Raw genomic sequence first — 13,974 nt, 5'->3', positions numbered from 1 at the left:
CTTCTCCGTTCGAAAACATCATTTAGAAGCCACTAAGAATGATTTAATACGAAGCCACCGAGTAACAGTAATTTAATGCGTAGTAAACTGTTGTAAACAACTGCAGGCCATTGTATTTTTTGACGAAACCACTTCTTAAGTCATCTGAGATCCTACTTAACGAACAATTCTACGTATAACATGATACATAAATAGTTCACGTGATTCGCGTGTAAAGTGAATTATGTATTTTGATAAAGTACATTACGAAGGCGAATGAAAATGCACGGAGAGCATGCGATCTCTTAAGAAACTCTAAATAACCAGCAGGAAACTGCTTCCAATCGTGCGACAATGACTTTCATCAAATACGTGATACTGTGAAAGAACTACGTTGAAATTGAATTTGAAATATAAAATACCTCCTCAATGAAGAACATTATTTTCAAGCCACCAACGATGATTTATACGGTAATTAAGCATTTTGTAAACACTAGCCTGGTATGAATTTAAAAAAAAAAAAGATTAAAATTAAAACTACAGAATAAAAAATGTTAAAATAAAATTTCCCTTCTAAGTAGAACATAAAAATACCGGAATTTATCAAATAAGAACTACGTTAAACAGTACGTTACAAAAAGTAACGTGCCCGACTGCAGTTAGATTCGAATCAGCTATCACTTGAATAATTATGAAGGTTGCTGTATGTCATTAACTGTATCTAAAATAATGAAAATGGGAGGATAACGATCTACTTATGTCCCTCTTGTTACACTGACTCCGAGACAAGCATTCACTTGACTTGCGTACGGGATTCATACCTTCCGTTTTCACAAAGTTCTTTGTTGAGAACTTCTCGCGCAGAGTTCAACAATACAGCGTCAAAGTCACATTTTTTGCAATCAATGTTTGATGGACTTTTAGATTAAAATCACGCTGAACCGTGACGTATCTCGCGCTTCCGTCTTCCTATTACGCGTTTAACGAAATTATGTAATCATATTATCCTTAATTTCGGGAACCTCATAGGACCACGATATTAAAGGGCTACGAAGTTTTTAATCTTGAAAGTAAACTGAATATATTCTCAGAGGTTCGTCTAATTTTTTACGGCATTTACTTAAATGTTAACTATGCTCGTTATTTGAAGCAAAAGGTAAGGGAAGAGATATTAACTGAAAAAATAGCAGTAGAGGTATTCTGACCCATTAACTAACGGACAAAAATTATTATTTTCACTAACAGGTATAATTATACGGAAATTTATTCCTTCCAACGAGAGGCCAATGTTTTTATGCATTTTATATTATACTTTATATTATATTATATTATACTATATTATATTTTGTAATATTATTTAAACATATTATGCCATATATCTACTTAAGTGGATCGGAAAATATTGGTTTTTTCGTACTGCCAGAATTAAATGTACAGAATATAAAACAAATGACATGTTCATGATATTTATTAAAAACATATTATGCCTACACTTTGAATCGATACAATAGTCAATAATTAATAATAAAATCTGTTATGACCACATAGCATCGATCAATACATCGTCAGAAAAATAATGGAGACCTCAAATAGCAAGCGACTTGACATTTAACGAACTCGTGAACTTCGAAATTCTAGGACAATTCACTGACCAACCCATTCTTCCATATAGACTAAAACTACTCGATTAAAATTCGTTTTTGAAAGAGGAAAAGGTCAATAAATCTTTCCAATCTGATGAATTATTTTATTAGGTGTAACAATCTCATTATGTGACCAGCGATAATGTAAAGGATATAATTAATTTTAAAGGCTATTTTTATTCAGAAAATACGCGCTTTTAAGCGAAAAAAGGGATATAAAGCTTCTTTCCAACAATCTGTACGCCATAAAAGAATATTGCACCAAAGGTACAGGTGACGCATGAAACTGCTATGTCTAATGAAATTTTGTCGCATCTTTCACTGTTTCAGCGCTATAGTTTGCCCTGGTTACGTGGAACACCTTGTAGATCATTTAATGGTTCTATTTTTATTCCACTGTAATGGTTTAAAATTTCATTCTAAAATAAATAACCTACGTGGCTAAATCATATTTAAAAAATATAGAATATAAAATGCAGAAATAACGTGTAACCAATGATGGAGATAGCCATTTCGTGTCAGTTATTTAATCGCTCACTGACAACAAGTGATATAAAAGAATATCTAACTATGCGATACATCAAAAGAATAGCTTTTCTTATCGGGGACTTATCTATTATAGGAACAAAGGCAATAAAAATTGTGTTGCAAATTATTAAACGAACATACCTCGAGATTCCTGCAAGAACATATACATGATACTAAATATTTATGTGCATGATAATTTTACTACTTTATGAATTGTCGCAAATGTCTTCTATTCCATTATATGTTTATTCTATTACATAATATCATCTATTATAGCTATTAATTTTTTATGAAATTATATTTACTGCCCTATTTCTTCATATATGATTCAGCATTGCACGAAAATATTTTATTCCACGTTTCCGACTTATTTCTTCATACAGAACCGCCGTCTTTAGACTCGTCAATAGAGTGGTACAATTTTAAATGAACGAAACTGAGATGAAAGATATTTTTTCCTTTAGCAATTCAATATGTTTCTTGTATTCGTCTTCTACGGAGGATCATAAACTTCCTAAGCGCACGTTAGACACAAAGATAAACAGGTATGTTTTAACTACTACAACCTCTACAGTTTTACTTCTTCAGGTGATAACGAATTCTGTACATTTGCATATAACGATACGACAGTTTCTTCAATTTTATCTGCTCGGACGTCAGTGAACAACTTAACTATACGATACAGTAAATTAATTGCTTTTAAATCTCTACCTTTTACTTTAAGTTACTTACTACTCAAATCCCAAAGATTGTCCACAAATTCTTTAATCGATACGATAGAAAATGAAAATTATATAATCTTTGGATAATTACATGATATTATAACGAGAAAGCGTGCAATGCGATGATTAACAGAGCGCAAAACGTTCGCAATAACGAACGCGCGAAAGGTATTTCATAATCGATGGCACATTAACAAACTAGATATTGTGACATTTCATGGAAATGATCAATACCGTGTGGAGTTGACAAAAATAGAGTCGTTATAGCGTAATTTTAACAGGTATCATCATCTCGATTTACGTAATCGATTTCCATCCTATAACATGTTTAACAACGGAAAATTATAACAGCTATAATAAATTCGACATTCTACAAATTTTCTAACTTGATATACAGATCCTGTAACCTATAAATCCTACGACCTATGAAATCTGTAGCCCATAAAATCCTGATTCTGTTTTAGCTTCGGATTTAATAAATCCTATTTTCCGCAGCTTTTACATTCTACAGATTCTGATGACCTACAAATTTGATAATGTACAGTTTACACAAATCTTATACCTTCGCTTTAACGTCAAATGTTTCACATGTAGCATAATGTATTTGACGTAAGCATACTTTACGAAATTAACGATTTTGCCATAAACTCGAAATGCAAAATTACTTATCAAAGAATAAGAAGACACCACCAACACGATCATAACTGTGTAAATACCTTTCGACCTACATTGCCACCCATTGTTCATTAATACCGTAACGCAATAATCAGATAATTTATATCAGTACGTATCATCGATACGAAACGTTATTACCATGTGTCTAGCATCCATGACAGAACAATTTCAAACGCCACTCAATCAGACCATAATCCCCATAATCTTAACCCTTCGACCGTGATGTGTTCGAAGAGGAAACCATTTGCTACGCGCAGCACGAGATTGTTAGCGAAGTACATTAGGAACATTAAACATCTAGTCATCGCTTCTCCTTTCATCTACAAATCGATTTACCATGCCACGTATAACGCGATTATCTCTTAGCAGCGACTAAAATAAGAAGAAAATGTAGAATAACATTTTTTACATAGACGAGCGATGAATTTTCGAGCTCGACATTCTCAGAAATTAAATCTCCGGATGACAAAGCTTTATCATAGATTTTCTTTTGAATTTTGAATTCAAAATCCAAGTAACTTGGCTAACTTACACGGATTATACATTTACGAAAATTACATATTCCGTTTGCTGTGTGTGTATTCAGTTCGCTAAGGAAAAGGCTCGACCAATATATCTTGAAATCGCTCATTGAAAATTGATGCTTAGGAAACAGAATACGAAACATCGTCGACTGAAAACGTTTCGTGACAAGCTGCCCTTCCCTTGCTTTCCAGTAAATAACTACAGTACCCAAGATTTATGTTGACGTCTATCAATGATCGATGTGGAGTTGTCATGCTAAATGATCCCCTTCCTTCTCTAATCGTATTTTCTATTCAGGTCGCTTCAGATTTGCTTACGGATTGAGCTTCTTTTATCTCCGCCAAGGGATAGAAAGAAATATATTAGTCAGATGTACTTTTTATCGGGTGCATATGGAGAAAGGGGAAAACGAGAGAGAATGCATTGTCGCGGTTTTAAAAGTATCGATTATTAGCTGGTGTTTATTCCGACATGGATGCAGCTTTACAAAACATACCCGATTTCCGTTAATTAAATGGCCAACTATCCGGCAATTATCGAGTGACAAATTAATGACGACTTCTATTAATAGACTTCTATTAATACATTTTTTAATAAAGTAAAGTAATATTAAAAATTATTTTAATATTAAAGTAATATTAAAATATTTTTGTATTAGACGAATTTATCTCGAAAGATTTACTTCTGTAGACTCAAACCGATAAATACTGTCTACGGTTGAAATATAAATTTTTTTTATCACTATCGTGACTAAGTTGCTACTTCTTGGCCGAAGTATGAGATGAAATACTACGTATCACTATTACTACCTGTATTGGTCACTATCCTTAAGCCATCAGCGATAATAACCCAACATTGAGTTCACGCGATATTTTATTGACGATTTATTTACCAATCAATTTACGTTATTGAATTCTGTTTTTTAATATTTCAGCACTAAAAGGAAATTCTAAGGATTCGACTAATGTTTTTTACGTCACTGTGTCTTCCATTTGGACTATACAATTTGATAAAATTAAGAGAAACTGAAGTATTTATAAATTATGATTAATGCTTGGCCTTTCGTGGATTAAAGGAACGAAACAATTTTTCAAACTTTAACATATATATGTGTATAAGTAAATCGTTGTTATGTCAGATTAAATATTTTATATCAAAGGTAGAAAGTATTTAACGCTTCATATGTTGTATATGATAATTTATATATTAATTATTAATTATATTGATTAATGTATATTAATTAATATATATAACACACGAAACGTTAAATACTTTCTATTTCTAATAGAAAAATATTTAATCTGACGTAACAAGGATTTTCTTCTATCACTAATTGTAAAGAAATATTTTTCGATTTGAATGGAATTAGAATATAGATCCTAATCACTAAATATAAACATCAATTTTGTATTCGTTCTGGAATTTAAATTATGGACAATTGTAAATAAAATTTCGTGTATACTAGAAAAGTACAATGTAAAAATATGAATGAAACCAAGCACGCGTTCATGTAGGAATAAATATATTCAAACTGCGAATGAATGAAAACATGCAATTATGTAAAACACCTCTAACTCACTATGTAAGATAGTGTTATAAGTCAGTCAGTGAACACTTGCTTTATCTCGAGTAACCATCGCTGCAAGTATATCTCTTAATTCAGAAGCTTGGCGAAGGAAATCCTTGAATTTTGTATGGACACAATTGCTATCGAAGTGTTCTGAACATGTTTGAATTATTCATGGTTCTTATTCATTGTCCTTGCAAATGCTAAGACGGCGTTAAACACGAAGCAAGAAACATGAAGTTTAAAAAACGCGACGACAAAACATTTCTAAAGGCAACAGCAGCGAAATTAAAATTAACGAATCAACTTGCTTCAAAATTATTCTCGTTAATGTCATTATTCGTTAGATTACTTAATTTCAATTACAGCAGGAAAATTGTACGTTATTTCTGAACCGATATCAAAGAGCAAATACTTTGCATCTTAGAAATCAACGACAAAGCAATTTCATGTAATTTTCCTAATAAAAACGATACCCACGTAAGATAAGCGTCGTTAATGATAACAAATGATATACGTATATATGTATGTATTATATGTGTGGTCATTATATTGTGATTCCCGGTCAAGTCTAATTTTATTGTTCAGCAGACACGATGTTTTAGCTGTGTGTAATAACTGGCACGTATAAATCGAGTTAAATAGATGAAAGATGACTATAACCTTGATGACCAACCGACTTTTCGATCGGTCATGTTTATCTGTTCAACGTATCAGAACTGCTAACATTAGCCAGTTCTTGAAACGATATATACTCACCCTGATCCTATAACGAAACTTTTATATTTCAGAAAAATAATTAACATTATTTCGTATAGAATATCTGATATTCGTTCATGGTATTTTCATAGCCTTCCCGTGAAATAAAAAGTAAAGTAATCAAAATCTCGAGGAAATTGACCTTTTATAATAATTTGTAATTTGACGTTACAGTGGAAAGATTGAAAGTATAAGATATAGGTAGTATAGTATAGTAAAGTATAAGGTATACTCTTCGAGTATTATTAAGAAAATGATACAGATATTATTTAAAGGGAATATTATTTTTCCAATATCGAATATTATAAACCGCGTTCCTTTCGTAGAAATAACGTTAATTCATATTTCTTACAGGGAAAATTCCTGCACATCGTACGAGATAGACCAACAGTCTGTTTTGATAAATTCCTTTATGTAATTCGCTGAGAAATCTATTGGCAATATAATTTAGCGTATCGTGCCTCGGAAAGATCTATAAAAGTATACTTTTACATAAACCTACTACCGCGGCGCCGTAAATGATATACTTTTAATGAAATTACTTATCTCACGTCAGCGTGGTTTCGCGAACGAAAGGATATTAGAATCGATTCAGCATCTTGAATTTTGAACACGAAATTGAGAAGACGATCCACAATGGAAGAGGAGGTATAATGGGAACTTTGGTAGGCAAAGCGGTACAAAAGTTACTGACTGCCGGCTAGTGAATTTATAAAAGCTTCTACAACTTCAACTGACATTTCACTGAATCCTGTAGATTATATTTTCAGGAACTGGAGAAACTCCTATCCAAGAAGACGACTCCGATAAAGTCGTCCCATCCTGAATTTCATACTTGCACGCTCTTTCACTCGCTACTCGTTCCGCGAAATAATCTAACATGTAAAATAGAATTTAAGTTTGCCACTTTATGGATGTTATTAAATATTGTTTAGTGAAAATCATCCTTTCTTTTTCTCAGCCTTTGAAGACATTTGATCGAATAATGGATAATTTTACAATTGATTAATTAATTAAATAATAACGTATACTAACATTAAATAATTTCCACTTTCTTCTCAAATGTTCCCCAATCTTTTAGCAATTTTACCTGCAGAAAACAAATCTAACTGCAATCTTCTATTTATCAAAGTTTTGATAAGGTCTTGAAACAAAAGATCAAGTTTAAATATCTATTTTTACCGTAACAAACTACTTTCTATGATGTTGCTCCGTTTACCACAATAAACTGGCATAGTAAAAATTCATTATTTCGGATGACAGCTGGAAGATAAATTTGAAACTGCTAGCTAATCTCGCATATATTTACATATCTTAAAGGAAACAATGAAAAACAAGTTGAGCATTAAATATCTGCTAACAAAGTTACTGAACAAAATTTATATATTTTATACAGCGTCTGAAATTCTCTCCTGAAATTTATCGACAGAATCACGCGATCAGCGACCAAACTGTCGTTAGACACGTGTCAAGTTCAGTTTAAGGCTTGACAAAACAAAATACGTGACTTTCCATTTAACGCGTGATTCGAAAATTCGAACCGCGCAGTTCCTAAACGATCTGAAACTGCTTAAACAGTTATCGTTGATAACCAGCCGCAAAACATTTGCATTGAAAACAGTTTGACAGTTTACTCTCGAAATTCATATACATATACGTTATTTGTATTTGCTTCGACGATCAAACGTGATCACGAAATATTTACACCGGGTATTATAAGACACTGTGTATATAACAACTCCACATAACGAGGTACACTACATAATACCATTTTTTATATCTTTTTGTTTACAATTAAGCGCTCGCAGTTCGAGTACCAACTATACAATTTAAATTGTATAATTTCGTGCAATAGAAAAAAAGATTATTATTGCTATCGACAATAACACTCGTTAATTGGAATTATCAACGAACAGTTTGAAAATATCTGGAAGATTTTCACCAATGATTTTCAAAAGCGAATAGAAGCAGATACGATTTAACGTCGGACACAAAATAGGATATTTGACCTTGTCAAAAAGCAGACATTTCTCAAGTAGCATCGCTCTTCTGGGAGCAATATGCTATGTAACTGTGCTAAACGATTCGTTTTTCAAACGAAGACAGACGTCAGGGCTTTTATCATAGCCCAGCGGGACTTTCAAGGAAGAGGTATAGATCGAAGAATACCAGCAAACGCGAGTGAAAAGAAGAAAAATTACGTTGCCCTCTGTTCACCTGATTTTCGCAGCGAACGAAAGAATAAAGCCTGATTCACACTAGCGGTCAAACGTACGGTTAAATCACGATCGATCAAAAATCTAAGATTTTTCTCAAGCATTCGCACTAAAAGATCATACACAATCACGTTCAGTCCAAGTCTCCTTCAATTTTTTTTTTTTTTTTTTTGGAAATATTTGATTCCTGAGATTTTGATTCTTTTTTAAATTTTTTGCCTATTTCGATCCAAAGTTTCATTTTGTCAAGTGTGTCACGATATCTTTCGCGACTGAAATCATGGACTGATATCACGTTACAATTTCGTACAAATTTAATCACGTTCTTCATGTTCGTTTTCGACTGTCGACCGTGGTCTTAATCGTCAGCAAATCGACAAGCCACGGTCAACAGATTTTCATTTGACTTGACCGAATCATCCATAATGAATGCTCTCGTCGGATCACGTGTGAACGATTTTGACCGGCACTTGACTTGACGCGATCTGACCGTACCGTGATCGCTAGTGTGAATCAAGCTTTACTGGACTATTTAAGTTCGACAAATCGGCAAAGCTCAGAATCATTGCTCTTCGTTAAACGGACGACAAAGCGAGATCATATACCGTCCGATCAAAAGTTAAAAATCTTTATTCATAGGTAAAAATGAGCTTGAACGATTTTGTGATACTGAAATAGAAAATTTAAGGTCAGTACGCAGTTCGAAGGACTCAGAGGAACGCGAAAATGAAATTGAAATTTTGAAAGTTTCTAGTTCAGCACTGGGATAATTGAATGAGCGAAGCACGAAAATGTTAAGGAAAGAAAAATAAGAATTTTGCAAGTTAACTGAAGAACATTCCCACCTAGAAGTCAGCCAGAGTAATTTCTTAAAGGACATGAGGAGATCACTATGCAATTCATGGAACATATGGATGTTCAGAAGAATGAAGAATTTTTTAATTAATTGAAAAAGTTGCTCGCTATTTATTATCTAGGAAGGAAGCGAGCAGAAACAATTCGTAATTGCCCTTAAGATCCATACAGTGGACAAGTTTCAGTGTACAGGAAATGTAACGGAAGATCAAATATTGGCGCAATTATGCAAATGACATGAATCTTTTGGCTGACAGTGTAGTTATAACAGTTCTTGGCCGGTTTCGTCGTTTACTTTGCACGTGCTCTTTTCACGTCATAATTTTAATTCATCGCGAGTCTCTCTCCTTTAAAAGTCAGCTTTTATAAGTCACGGTTAATCGCAAGCGTGGGTCTTCTCCTGCATCAAGGAGAATGAACTTCAATATTGAAGTTGAAGTGAAGAATTCTGCAGGAGAAAAGCAAATAACGGGACAAATATTTTAAACAGAAATAAAAATATAAAGAGTTACGTAAAAATCCGTTGTGACATTTAAATTTAGTATAGCGTTCTGATCTTAATTCGTCGTCTCCATAAAACAAGATAAAATCGTCATGAAGATTAACAGTTTCCACATCGAACTTCTATTTCTTTTTTTATTTATTCCCATCCGATATTGATAAAGTACAGCTGTCCACAACTGCAAAATATTCGGGATAAATAAATTGACAGGTAGACAGTATTAGGTCACACGGTCAAAAAGCTTTAATTATTATTCTAATTAAAGAAACAACGAATCTAAACCTGTAAAGTTAATGTTACGATTTAAGGGTTAAAATATCATCGGAATGATTAAAAACCGTAATCTTGCGAGAAATATGAGCTACCCAAAGCCAAAGGGATGCAAATGATACTTTTCTGATATCGAGAAAATCGAGTTTGAAATTCAAATGTGTTACGAATTATCGAATATATGAAAATAACGTTATTGCACTTGCATCTCTTTGGCCCTAAGCGCCATGTATATAAAGTAGAATTATAATACTCCGTGTTGCTAAAAAGTGTACACTATAGATAGGGTACGTCACGCTGTTACCAAAGCAATAATAAAGAGCATATTTTCTATTTGATACAATAAAATTGAATGTATAAACTTGCTGATATTCTATTTGACCTAGTTTTAGCTTCTAAGCGCTGTGTTAATGACTTCAACGTGTGCAGATTGTACCTACTATTCTACACACCTACTTCCTGTTCCTTATCCGTTAGAGACATCCATCTATAGATAAAAGAAGTACGAAGACAGGAGGATAACTAGAAAACGTAAGAGAGAAAATACATTTGATCTTCGATTACAGCTATATCGTTACAAAATAAGTGTCAATTTCGAAACAATGGAATTTTTGGTGAAACTTAAAATCATTTGAATTAATATATCTTCGTCGTAGCACATAAGCTCGTTTTCGTGAAAACAAATCTAGTATAAACAAAATGTGACATTATATATATTCCTAAAGAAAAATGGCCCGAAAATCACATTTCTGCGTGTTGTACCTCGAAAGCATCAGAACCTCGTTGCTTTCAATAGAACCTTGACGGTAATATCTTAATCAGAGAATCAAATAAATATCCAAAATTGTAAACCTAGAAATTGATCGTAATAATCTTCGAATAATTCTATGTTATTATATAATATTAATAAACGTTATTATATAATATTGTATAATAAAAGAAACTCTTGTGAACGTCGATACGTATTCAGATACTGTCAGGGTAATAATCAGAATATATATGTATATAGGTCAGAATAGTAGTAACAGTTGCATACTACACAGATGTAGAATAGCGAGCATAAATCGATACATAATTAAGCAAATTACCCAGAGGCAATCACTGTGAGTCACATAGGGTGTCATTAAATAATTTAAGGAGGATCGATATTTTTCCAGCATAGAAGAAAATGGCATAAATGTCGGTACTAAATCGTGGTAAAGTCATTCGACGATAACAGGTAGTTGTACTCAGTCAGGTATGCTTTTCTTTACGTTTCATTGTCGCACCATCTTGGAAACTGTATAAAATCGGCAACTTTGGCTAACAAGTCAATCGGATAAAAGCTTTATGTATTAGGATGGAGTATGGTGCGTATTATATCAGGGTAAAATTCATCCTACGATTCTCTGAAAAATCACATATTGTGCAAAATTGTTATTGTTTTATGCGAATAATGATAAGAAGTATAGAAACAGATGTATGACAGTTTAATACCGTTTCTACAGCATTACAATACATCTACGGCATTATTAGTGTCCATCAAAATGTAAAAATATATTACAATATTGTTTGTGAGTACGAGATGAAGCATATAAATATTAAATGAATTTTGATGGCTGAAATTTACATGGAAATTAAATCATTCAACGGCTACCGAATAATGTCTTAGGGGTGTAGACCCATTTCTGTTTTAAAATCTCACACCACGAGAGAAAATAACAACACATAATTAACGGCATTTGATTTGCAAATATGAAAAATGCAAATATTTATTAGTATACATATATAAGGTACAAACATAGTAGACTATTTATTAAAAATTTCATTCCAGGATTGTCCGTTCAGTTCTAAGTCCGCATGTGTCCATATGTCTGTCAATTCCTTCATCCTGACAACCAAAACACGATTACTTGGTTTACTGATGGATTTTACAATCTCGCTGTAAAGTGGCAAATCGTTTCATACTGAAAATAAACAAAAACGTTTATTCGAAAATATACTAAAAAAATAAAAATTGTATCCTCAGCAAAGATCTCGCTTTCCCACTAGATTTTCCGCTATCAACAAAATTCGACCAACTGCAAATAGATCGTTGCAACACACGGTAATCAACTACTTCCATGTCGCTTCACGCAAACAAAAATATGTACTCGTTTCACTGTTAGCCCATTCTCCGAAAAATAGGCTCAATTCGCGATGGCGTATTTCGCGGAACAATGAGAACGTGACACGAAAAACAAACTACGTATGTACATGCGCGAAATACTCGGTCTATCAATGATGTAAATGTGGTGTCGTCGTGCTTTAACTAGATGAAAGTGAACAGCGAGCAGCAAAATCTAAATGTCAATTATGTACAAGTAATTCTCGATAGAAATAACATTGGGTTCTTTTCCATAGAATCATAAATGATTTGAATGAATGGCTCATTAAATATCGCTAATATATCCATATAATAAGATATTAAGAGAATTAACGTACAGGTGACCAATTAATCAACAAAACGCTATAATTTACATGTAATATAACTTTCGTAATAATTTCAAATTTTTTAATTCTTGTTAATTATAATATTCTTGTTCCATCTTCGGAAAAATTCCTGCCATGCATATAATTATTCGTCGTTTCTATAATGTTACATCATATATAGAAATCAACAAAAATAATTTTCAACGAAATAGAAGATCTTCTGCCGCTTATGGCGTCGAAGTTACGTGTTTATTTTCCACGAATCATTGATGTTTCTCGCTAATCTACGAAAAGGTTGTTTAAATAGAACACTGCGTGCAGAAGATACCATTGATCTTATTACTTCACGCGTATATTAGTTCGTTAATTACATTGCCTGTTTCCGTACTAATAATTAGCATAATGAAATTTCATAAATATCTCGAGCTCACATAAGTTAGCATGTGCTCTGAACTTCGACCCCGTTTATTCACGAAACGCAAACCTTTGGGTTACTCACCCGCGTCAATTATCGACTACGCGGATAAATCACCGAAAACACGCTAGAAAATGTATTTCTTACCTTGACACTTGATCTAATGAGAAACTAAAGGTAATTCACCGAATGCTTAATATTATAAACAATACGCGAAATAAAAGAAATTGTATTGAACGGAATGGGTAATTAAGTAAGTACAAGTGATCAGGATCAAACGCAAGCCAGACATGAATTTCACTCGACGGGGAAATTAAGAATTCGTGACATACTTTTTTAAAAACGTTAGAGCATTAATAAATTGTTACGACAATGAGATAAATATTACAGAGTATATATAGTTTTATCAATAACTTTTATATTCTAGCAACTTAATGATGTGAACTAATCTCTGTTTTATGATCAACATAATAATTTGTATTTTTCAATTAATTGTCATAGATGATTGGGCAGAAAATTCAAATCATGCACTTCAATATTTTTAGCATACTATTTTACCTATATGTGGTAAGCTTTGTAACGAACACAATTTCATCGTTTTATAATAAACATACGATATTTTCAGCGAAGATGAAAAAAATAATTAAAAGATCACGTACTCGAGTAATTTTATCGGTCGCTCAAGTATCCAATATCGTAAAAATGTTCAAGGTATTCGATAAAAGAGTCATCGTAAAAAAACATCAGCTACACTTCTTTTTCTTTCTTAACATTTGATTAATTAGCTGACATAGTTCAGTGAAATTGTTTTTAACGTCGTATCATTTCCAATATTGTTTCTCAATTGCATCACCAAAATGCGAGAAT

The 13,974-nt window shown here is 32.7% G+C and overlaps 1 protein-coding gene across 1 annotated transcript in view; it reads right to left on the bottom strand.

Annotated features, from left to right (window-relative positions):
• Positions 1 to 13,974, bottom strand: part of LOC126878382 (potassium voltage-gated channel subfamily KQT member 1-like) — a 30,895-nt gene that overhangs the window by 16,137 nt on the left and 784 nt on the right. The window lies entirely within an intron of this gene.

This window comes from Bombus huntii, chromosome 2, assembly GCF_024542735.1.
Source record: "Bombus huntii isolate Logan2020A chromosome 2, iyBomHunt1.1, whole genome shotgun sequence".
NCBI lineage: Eukaryota > Metazoa > Arthropoda > Insecta > Hymenoptera > Apidae > Bombus > Bombus huntii.
Note: the sequence above shows the minus strand (reverse complement) of the source record. Positions and strands in the feature narration are given on the sequence as shown.